This window comes from Oryctolagus cuniculus, chromosome 4 (assembly GCF_051225735.1).
Source record: "Oryctolagus cuniculus isolate XC-2025 breed Fujian yellow rabbit chromosome 4, ASM5122573v1, whole genome shotgun sequence".
Classification (NCBI taxonomy): Eukaryota; Metazoa; Chordata; class Mammalia; order Lagomorpha; family Leporidae; genus Oryctolagus; species Oryctolagus cuniculus.
The window spans coordinates 154,358,323-154,368,349 of record NC_142870.1 but is presented as its reverse complement, the minus strand read 5'-3'; the positions used below and the strand labels follow the sequence as shown (position 1 = coordinate 154,368,349).

The 10,027-nt window shown below is 40.6% G+C and overlaps 1 long non-coding RNA gene across 1 annotated transcript; it reads right to left on the bottom strand.

Moving 5' to 3' along the window:
* Window positions 1–771: 771 nt before the first annotated feature.
* Window positions 772–8,777, bottom strand: LOC149127186 (uncharacterized). The gene is made up of 3 exons (XR_016232140.1): window positions 7,617–8,777; window positions 2,553–2,754; window positions 772–946 (listed from the first exon to the last, which is right to left on the bottom strand). It is a non-coding gene; the product is annotated as an uncharacterized LOC149127186 (long non-coding RNA).
* Between the last annotated feature and the right edge of the window lie 1,250 nt (window positions 8,778–10,027).

Genomic DNA, 10,027 nt, shown 5'->3' with positions numbered 1-10,027 from the left:
CCAGGCATACCCAAGTCATGGCAGAGCCCCAGCCGGGCATCTCAGATGTGGCTAAGCAAGAACAGTGAGTGGTGAGGTAGACAGTCATTCATTCATTAGTTCATGGAGTCCCTGCTGGGACTGACCACTATGCCAGACGTGGGGAAATAAGGCATCTTCCCTTATGCTTTGGAGCCCCAGGCTGAAACAGTCCAGAGAATCAGAATTGTAGCATAACTGGTGTGACAAGAGTATGAAATACAGAACGTGATTAATGACCCTTCTGTAGGGAGAATGGTAGAGGAGGATTCTCTGAGAACGTAACTCTGAGAGGAGCCTTGAAGAAGGAGCAAAACGGGGAGGAAATGACAGGAACAACGGGTAGCAGCGTGGTGAGCCAGAAACGAGGCCGCTGTGGCGCAGTAAGGCCCAGAAATGATGACGTAAGACAGGGTCAGGGGTCAGGCTTGACGGACAGGAAGAAAAGGGATGAAGTGTCACGTACAGCGTGCTAACAGTCTGGAGTGACGACTTACTGGTGAGGAGAAGCCCTTTGTTTTAATCAGTTTGTGCTGCTACAGCACAATTCAATAGACTGAGCAGCTTAAATCTCAAGCATTCATTTTTCACAGTTCTAGGGTCTGAGGAATCCAAGATCAAGGAGCTGGAAGATTGGGATCCAATGAGATCTGGGATCCCCTCTCGATATGCGGATAGCCGTGTTCTTATTGCATCCCCACGTGACAGAGTTGGGGTTGGGGGGGCTCTGAGGAGGACGGGGATGCACCTTCTCTTGCGGATCTTTTTAGAAGGGCACTGAAGCCTATTCATGACCTCTGCACCTCCCAAGGACTCCACCTTCACATAACCTCCCATGGCAGTTAGAATGTTAACACATCAATTGGGGCGGACACAATGTTCAGTCCATAGAACCCATGCAGAATTCTGAGCAACATGACCTTGGTACCTGTGAGGAGAAATGACAGGAGGGAGAGAAGGGCGGATAAATACTAAACAAGAAGACAACCAAGGTGTTCTCTAAAAACCTAGGTCTAAACACAGGCGGTGATAAAGGGGATGAAGAGGAGAAAATCAATATGAATTCTCTGTTAAGGATAAAGTTAGTATCAGTGATTAATTATTTGATGGTACATAGGAAGTGAAAAAAAATCATGGAAAATAAAATTTTAAAGTCAGTTTATTTTAGTACCAAAAAAAAAAAAAAAAAAAACCCTCGTTTAAATACAGACACACTTTTTCCTATACAATTGTCCATGAACTTTTGGAAAATCCCTCAGATGCCTGGATTTCAAAATTTTTTGAAATAATATTTACACATTAAACTTATCTTTGAATTCCAAGTTCAAAAAAACTTTTTGGAAGTAGCTATTGGCTACTGGATTGACTAGAACAGATATAGAATATGCATCATTCCAGAAAGTTAGTTTTACCACATCCTAGAAAGTTCTATTAGAATTTTCATGTTAGATCACTGTCCTTCTTGATCCCCTTAAACTATGACTATTTATGCAAGAACTAATGAGTTTTTCCCTCTGGTGCTTTTCATGAAAAACACAGTTCATATGCTTTTTCATATAAGTTGTCCATGACAGTCTTCACATAATTTTTATGGTATTCTGAAAATAGTGCAGTTTGAAATATTTAAGAAACACATTTGGGTCCAGTTCGTAGAGATTTCCAATACTGAAAAGATCATCAGGATTTAATGGCTTTCCCTGATGAGGTGTCAAAGTGACATCCCTAGTTTCACCAGGGAAATGGTGGTTCACGAACTGTCCATCTTGGTCAATTCGTCTCCAGTGAGTAATAAATCCTCTCTATTTGCTAACTCAGCCAACTGATGTGCTTGATTGAGTCTAGAGAATTTATAGTCTCTTTCTAAAAATTTATTACCAAGTACATCAGTATATTCATAATTTCAGGACTCCAAACAAACTGTGGCCATCTCGCGAATGAATTAAGTGGCCTCATTTACTGGAGCCGTAACTAGAGTTTCAAGAGTATTTCCCCTCCATATCCATCTCTGTCATGGCTGTCAGTAAGTCAGACTGCAGCTAATGCAAAAAAAAAAAAAAAAAAAAAAAAAGAGAGAGAGAGAAGAAAGAAAAAAGAAAAAAAAAAAGAAAGAAAGAAGAAGAAAACAGGAAAGAGAAAAGGGAAGGTAAAAATCTTATCACTGCATCCCTGACTCTGAGTACATTCTAAAAATGAATCAATCTCCTTTATGAACAGACCAAACTCTGGTAATTTATCTACCTAGAATATCCAAAAGAGAAATGGGTCATCATTGCAGCACAGAACAATAAGCATAGCACTATTTGGAAGGATCAATAGTGTCGTGATAAATGAAGTCCCCATCTTGTGTTGCTACAATAAGCCTCCTGTGACTGGGAAGGCCCACCTGATTCTGCACCAGCCCCTCCCCCCACACACGCAGCCCGTAGGGTTCTCTCAGAGACTTTGCTCCGAGTTGAGGTCATGTTAACCACACAAAGTCTCATAGACACTGAGAATAAAGTGGCCCTTTCTGAAAGGGCACCCCAATGTGGTACCTGATCGCTGGACCTTTGTCACATTTTCAGCTGTGCTGGCTATATCCTGCAGCCACCCTACTTAGCAAGTGTGACGGGCACACTGTGCCGGGAGAACTTGATGGCATTCCTGCTGACAAGGACGTTAACAGACTATATTCTTCTTGTGCCATTCCGAGGCACATTGAACACAGAAGCAAGTGGCCACAATGTTCAAAGTTAACTGCAAACAGGAAAAAGAAAGTTAATGTGACACACTGCAGTATTCTCTCTTAGCATGCAGTTGCAAGCTTTGAAAGTCCCGTTAAGTATCTCTTTTTTAAGATAAATACCTATTAAGTAATGTATATGCACAAGCTGAAGTGTTAAATGGTTTGTTGAAACCTATTAGAGTACACAAGATGATAAACATAAATTATAGCTAATATACTGCACCAGTGATTTTTAAACATAAAAATTACTGACACTGTAAAAACACACTTGAGTCATCGTAGCAGCATAATAGCACTAATCCATGTTTATCCAACCATGCACTTTTCAAAAACAACACAAACCTCTAATAAATGCTTTGGCTTCACCTTGACAACTTATATGGGTTATTGCCTCGTTCATGCCTGGATAACCATGTGTTATGACTTAAATGTTCTTTAATATCAATTTATGCCTTGAAGAAAAAAGATTGAATAACATAGTGTACATATGGTTCAATTTATTACAGCAAAACAATCATTTTAGTTTGAAGATATTTTCTCATGGTGCATATCATAGAAATCTTCTTCAATAGAGCTCTCAATAAACCAGATTTTTTATGTCACAATAAATGAAACTAAGGCAGCTAATTGTTGCTAAGATTCTAAATAGATGGGTCTATTTGGCTTCCTTGTCAATCAAGAAATACATTCCTTAACACTTGTATTTCTGGATTCTAATGTCTCTAATTGGATTTTACACTATCTGATTAACGAGGTAGTTTATAGACTACTATAAAAAATTGATACTTAAAAAATGAAAAAAGAAATTGTAGACCGTCAGCATTATTAAAGATTCAAGAGGACACCAAGAACCACAATGGGTACAACAACCAAATGGGAGGTAAATGAGGTGAACTAGAAAGAGAGTGAATCAAGATTGTGGGTGATAATCCTAGCAATGCTTCTGGAATAGTGGACATCATACTGTCCAAATCTGAATTTCTAGGGCACCGAGTAGTAACTCCCAGCTCCTTGACTCCTTCTACTTACACCAAAATTCCCCAGTCCTGTGAGTAGATGATCACTTCTCTCTGGCCCTTACTGTGTAAGGGTGGGATGGGGATCACATACTCAGCACACCGACTCTTAAGCCCACTGTGGTAAGGTAGCATGGCAGGTGATGGAGACTCTGCAGATAGCTGTTTCCTCGAGAAGAGGCAGCCAATCAAATCAACAGTTCTTCATAGAAGGGAAATAGAACCAATACATTCACATATGGCTCCTAGGAAAATAGCAAACACTACAGCAATTTAAAAATATATTCCTTTAATCCTTTATTCTTTGCTTCTCACTTATCCTGCCAATCAACAATGTTATTTAAGAACACTTTCTTGGGAGGGACCTGGGGGTGGAGTGGAGAGATAAGCTAAAAAAAATTATATTAGTGTCTGAAAAGTGCTATGACAAACACTTGCAGTGAAGTGTTGAGGAAAATCGGGCATCTTGGAGGAGGCTGCGTTGTTTGATAAATCTTGAAAAACAAACACAAACCAGTCTGAAAATGACCCATCAGATAGAAACAAAGCCAACAACAAAAAACACCTATCTTGCTAAAATGAACATGCAGATAAAATCTACAGGCCCAAAGAATTTTACCCAACAAATCCTAGGCAGTAGAGCTTTCCATCCATTCATCAAACTTCCTCCCTTCCACATAGGGTTTCTATGAGGTGTAAAAACAATTAGCTCCCCTTTTCCATAGTGGGTTTCTGTGGTTGAACTGAGTTCAGCCACTCTGTATGATCTTTTCCATGGCCACTTGCTGTCTCTTACCAAGGCATTAATTAATCTTATATGTCAAGTAGGTGAAAAATAGCCTTGCCAGTAGGTACATTTTGATATCACTCTAAACAGATCCAATTATGAGCTGATTAATAAAAATCTAGTACAAAGTAAACCTCCTTGTTTCCAAAACACCTATCTCTTTACCTAGCTCTCCAAGCTTTCCATGGCATTGGATCCCCCTCTTCAAATTTCCTCCTCTCCCAGGTTTACATAACCAAAGTCCACCAATCCTTTTTGTTGTTGTTGTTTTTATCATGTACTTTCATCTACTGGAGAGGCAGAGAGTGAGGGTGACCGGCGGGGGATGGAGATTTTCTACACCGGGTTTACTTCTCAAATGCTTGCAGCAGCTGGGGTGGACAACCCCAAAGTCAGAAGCTCAGAACTCAGTCTGGGACTACTACACGGATACCAGGGGCCAAAGCACTTGCGCCATCATTTTCTGCTTTCCCAGGATGTGTCAGTAGGAAACTCAATTGAAGTGGAGTAGCCAGCACTTGAACCAATGCAGGAGACTCAAGGTCAACTTAACCCTCTGTGCCACAACCCTTCTTCTCACATATTTAAAAGCTCTAATCTAAAAGGAAGACCTTTCTCTCTGTCTCTCTCTCTCACTGTCCACTCTGCCTGTAAAAAAAAAAAAAAAAAAAAAAACCTCTAATCTCACTTCTACTAGGTAGGAACGTGTCCCTAATTGCTGATGCCCTTAAGAAACCTCTTTGTCTCCTCTACCCCCACAGCTCTCTCCTGAACTACGTCTATAGAACTTAAAAGATTTTTATCCTATACTCTTATTTACATTTGTGATCTTTATCTTCCCTAGTAAACTCCAAGTTTCTCAAAGACAAGCAAAGCCCTTTCTTCCCTCACTTTCCTCCTTAGAGTTATGGAACCCTTCAATCAGATTTGTTGAGTAAACATGATTGATTTACCCATCTTTTGGGGCTTTGTTTTATTAGTGCCAAAGAAGCTCACTGTAATGAAGATTATACATACTTTGGCAAAACTATTACTGGATAACTGAAAATAGAGATTTCTTTTCCTATTACTATGCAGCAACAACAAAAGACAATTGGTTTAGAACTATGACTTCTTTCATTTTAGTTTTTCTTAACCCATCCAAAGAAACCGCCTTTTCTACTTCTATACCTACCTACCAACATACATATGGGTATTTAAAATTCAAAAAAGTTCACCTTTCTTGGCTATCCTTGAAAGTATCTTAGTGACAAGAAGCAAGTTAAAGCATTGTCTCGGTAGGCTGAGCCATGAGTGCCCACTAGAATGCATACTTGAACTGTGTAATCTTTTCCTACTTCCCATTAGCCCAGAACACATATTCTGGGATGAAGCTCAGTCAACTACTCTTTATCATCATTAGCTCCTGCAAGCAGCTGTTCCCATGCAAGTCCACATTCTGTTCACCTCAGCTCCACCAGCTTTCAGCAGCTAGGTCTTTGCCTCAAGGCTCCTTGAGTCATGTCAGTTGGAAGAAGCCCATCCATGACTCTAAATGTGGAGGTCCTTGAGCAGCGTCTAAGCAGACAAAACAATCTACATTTATGAGGTACTCCTGGGAGCACTACCTCTGTGAAGGACACAACACATTCAAATAGATACCGTCTCATAAAAAAATCACCATCTTCTTTTGTAAGAGCACAAAATAAGTGATTTGAAATCAACTTCCCACTGAGGATGGGGTGCCCGTGGGAGACTCAGCAAAAACAGATCTTGGTAATAACTTAGAAAATGGCTGCCAGAATGTTCCTGGTTCCCTTGATGAAAAACTTACCTTTCTCCAGAGCTACATGGGTGGTTTTATGTGACAACTGAAAGACCACCTAGCAGGTTAGGACAAGGACCTGGAAGACCAATCTTAGATTAATTCCGGCAATGTTGCCAGTTTGCTGGGCTGGTCTTTGAAAAGTATGCATTCTGTTATGGGGCATCATTTTCTTCCCTAAGAGAACAGAAATGTCTCATAATGTTTTCTGACTTTCTTAAAAAATACATTTCAATCACAAATAAATGATTGAGCTCTCATGAAATTTTAAGATCATCTTACATAAAATATTCTATGATCTTGTAGAATTGTGCTTTCATGTGCCCCAGGAATCTACTTTTAACAAGTGGGGAAGAATCCATGTACTTAAGCTAAAAGAGAAACAAGCCAAAAAACCTCAACTATTAACTTTCCCCACGATTCCTATATTTTAAAACCCTATGTATCTGTACTTTTTAAGTTATGTTCAGGAATTATGTAAGCACTGGTGTACATTTTATTGCACATAATTTCTTTTCAGGTTTAAAAGTTTTCATATGCAGAAATGCAATCTGCATTTTGCATATAATTTAGTCATATGTGCTCCAGGGTAAAAATTGATAAACTCAACAGGGTAGAAAATCCCAGACCCAAGTAAAAGTCTCGCCATACTGTCTGTACATTGCTTGTTTCCCCATTTCACCCTGTCTGTTCTAGCTCTAGCAATATTATGAAAACTTGATCTCGGGCTGTGGGGCCATTCATTCATATTCTAGGGTAAACTGAAGAAAATATACATACTCTCCTACAGACCTGACTATCAAGACTCAAGTCAAATTTCAAACAGTTAACCCCTGTTAAAATTTGGAGCACCAGCTGATGGATGAGAAATTCCTGGGGGGGGGGGGTGGGAAGAATGGGGAATGAGGCAAGAACTCTCTAGTATCTTAGAAATCATATTACATGGGCACTAACATACTCCAGTTATACAATAAAGTCCACCATGTACTTCTGGCTTGGGTTATATAAATATATAGTTACATAATTACATTTCTCTATTTGTTGTTAGGTTGAATACATACCTTTAAATAATTACTAAATTTGATACAGAAAAAGAATTCCCACCAAATTATAGATTTCCAGTGATACCATTGATCTTCGTTTTCCCCTTTTTCAATCTTTCCAGATAATGGAACAGGACCACCAGTAATAAGATCGCAAGAGCGAGGGTGATCTCAGAGGCACGAACTCTGCGTATGCCCCTCTCAAAAGCCTGTGGTATTTTACCTCAATTTCCCCGGAGTGAACAGGCTGTGTGGAGACAGGGCTTATCTTCTTTACATTCAGATGGTTGCATTTCCTGCTTAAAGTGTCAGCTGGATTGTCTCTGCACCCCGCCTCCCCCCATCCTTTGGTCTCCCAGAAACTGTCTGCTGCCTCAGGCAAACTTAATGATGGCAGGGCCGCAGAGCCAAAAAAGGAAAAACACCTGTGGCCAGTAGAAAGTTGAGTCCTGAAATAGACAGGCAATGGCCATCACCTGCCTGCTGTGTGGGAGCCCAATCAAGTCTATTCATTGCAACTGTGCAGATAAGGGCTTTTTATCCCCCCTCTTTTTTTCTTCTTGTTCTTTTTTTTTCCTTTTTGCTGTTGTTTTTATTTTTTATTTTTTTTAACTGAATGTTATAGGAAGAGAAGGGAAAACAGCAAAAGGAAGGGGGCCCTCTGCCTGGGCCTGTGGGGCCACTTTTCAGACAGGTCCCATGGAAACGGTCATTCTGAAAAAGCATGGTTAGTCTGGAAAATGAAGTCGGGCTTTCTTTTAATTCTATTAGGATGTTTTGTTTAGGTTTTCTGAGGAAGTTAGGAAAGAGGAAAGAGCAGGGGCAGTGACAGATACAATAGGCTTGGAGCCATCCTGTGTCAGGGGCAGTTGGCATGGTTGGGAAGGGTGCCTTCCTGTCCATGCAGGGGGAAAGAAGAGAGAGAGAGAGGAGAAATCGGGCAATTCCATGACAAAAGCTTGATTCCTGCACTAGCTTCCTATGATTCTTCCTGGGCTTGATTGCTGAGCTTTCTTCAATCCTTGCCTCCAACGACTTTCACAATCTCTCTGGCTTCCTCTTCCCCACTTCCGTCGCAGGTTTCACTTCCGGTGCTCCCCTTTCTGAATCGCTGTTGCTCTGAGGTCCTAAGCCTGTCGCTCTCCAGGCACTGTCCTCGGGAGACCTCATTTCACCACCAAGTAACATGGAGAAGGTGGTAACTGTCAGACAGCCTGGCCGCATGAGACGTCTTCCCGAAGCGCCTCAGCAGTTGGAGGGGTGGCCGCCTGCCAAGGTGCCGCCCGGAAGATTCATGCGCAAGGTCACTGGGGGAGTTGTCGGTGCGCGCAGCCCTTCCTGAAATAAATGTCAAAACGCCACCCTTTCCTCTTCTTGTGTGGTGAATGAGATGAGATGAGGCTGTAAGGGGGGTGGGGGCATGGGACTCTCTTGTGAGAGGTAACCATAAGGAAGAATGGTGCCTGCTGAAAATGGAGGAGCAAAACGATACATGGAGCCTGGGACTTTAATAAAAATTGTGAAATTACTGAATAAGCTGTGACTGCTTGCCCTGAACATCATGTATTATGAGAAAAATAATTCTTCTTTTTATGTATACCACAGTTATGTATGTAGAAAGGGCCATATGTATATAATTTGATACCTTAAGTAAGATAATGAATTTTTTAAAACAGAGTTTTATATATATATATATATATTTGTTTTTTGACAGGCAGAGTTAGACAGTGAGAGAGAGAGAGACAGAGAGAAAGGTCTTCCATCCGTTGGTTCACCCCCCAAATGGCCGCCACAGCCTGCATGCTGCGCCAGGAGCCAGGTGTTTCCTCCTGGTCTCCCATGCAGGTGCAGGGCCCAAGCACTTGGGCCATCCTCCACGGCCTTCCCGGGCCACAGCAGAGAGCTGGACTGGAAGAGGAGCAACCGGGACAAAACTGGCACCCCGACCGGGACTAGAACCCGGAATGCCAGCGCCGCAGGTGGATGATTAGCCTAGTGAGCCACTGCGCTGGCCGAAACAGAGTTATATTTAACAAGAAAGAAAAGCACACAAAATTTTATTACAGTTTTTTCCATCTTTATGTTACTGATTTTTACTTTTTAAAAATTAAAAAATAAGACAAAAAATTATACACACCTATGGGTTACTATGTGATGTTTCTTTACATGTATACATTATGTAACATCCAATCAGGATAAGCATATATATCTCTCCAAGTATCTAACATTTCTTTAGAGTGAAAACATCCCAAATCCTAAGTTTTTTAATGGAGAAATATACAATACATTAACATTGCAGTCACCCTACTATGCAATAGAACCCAAGGACCTCTTACTCCTATGGCCGCTACCACCTAACATTTGTCAATCAACTTTTCCCCATTTCTCCCTCATTGCATTTTTTAGATCACCTATTTTTTAGACTCTAATATATGATGCTTGTCTTTCAGCTTTCTCCAGAAAGGATATATCAACATATTCAAAAAAGCAAAAAATTCTTTGGGCTACATTCAATGACTATAATTTAATAAAATCAGAGATTAGCTATAATAGGTAATAATAATTCCACCATCAATACCATCAACACACCTTCCCATTTGAATCTATTCAAATGGAAATTTAAAAATCACAACT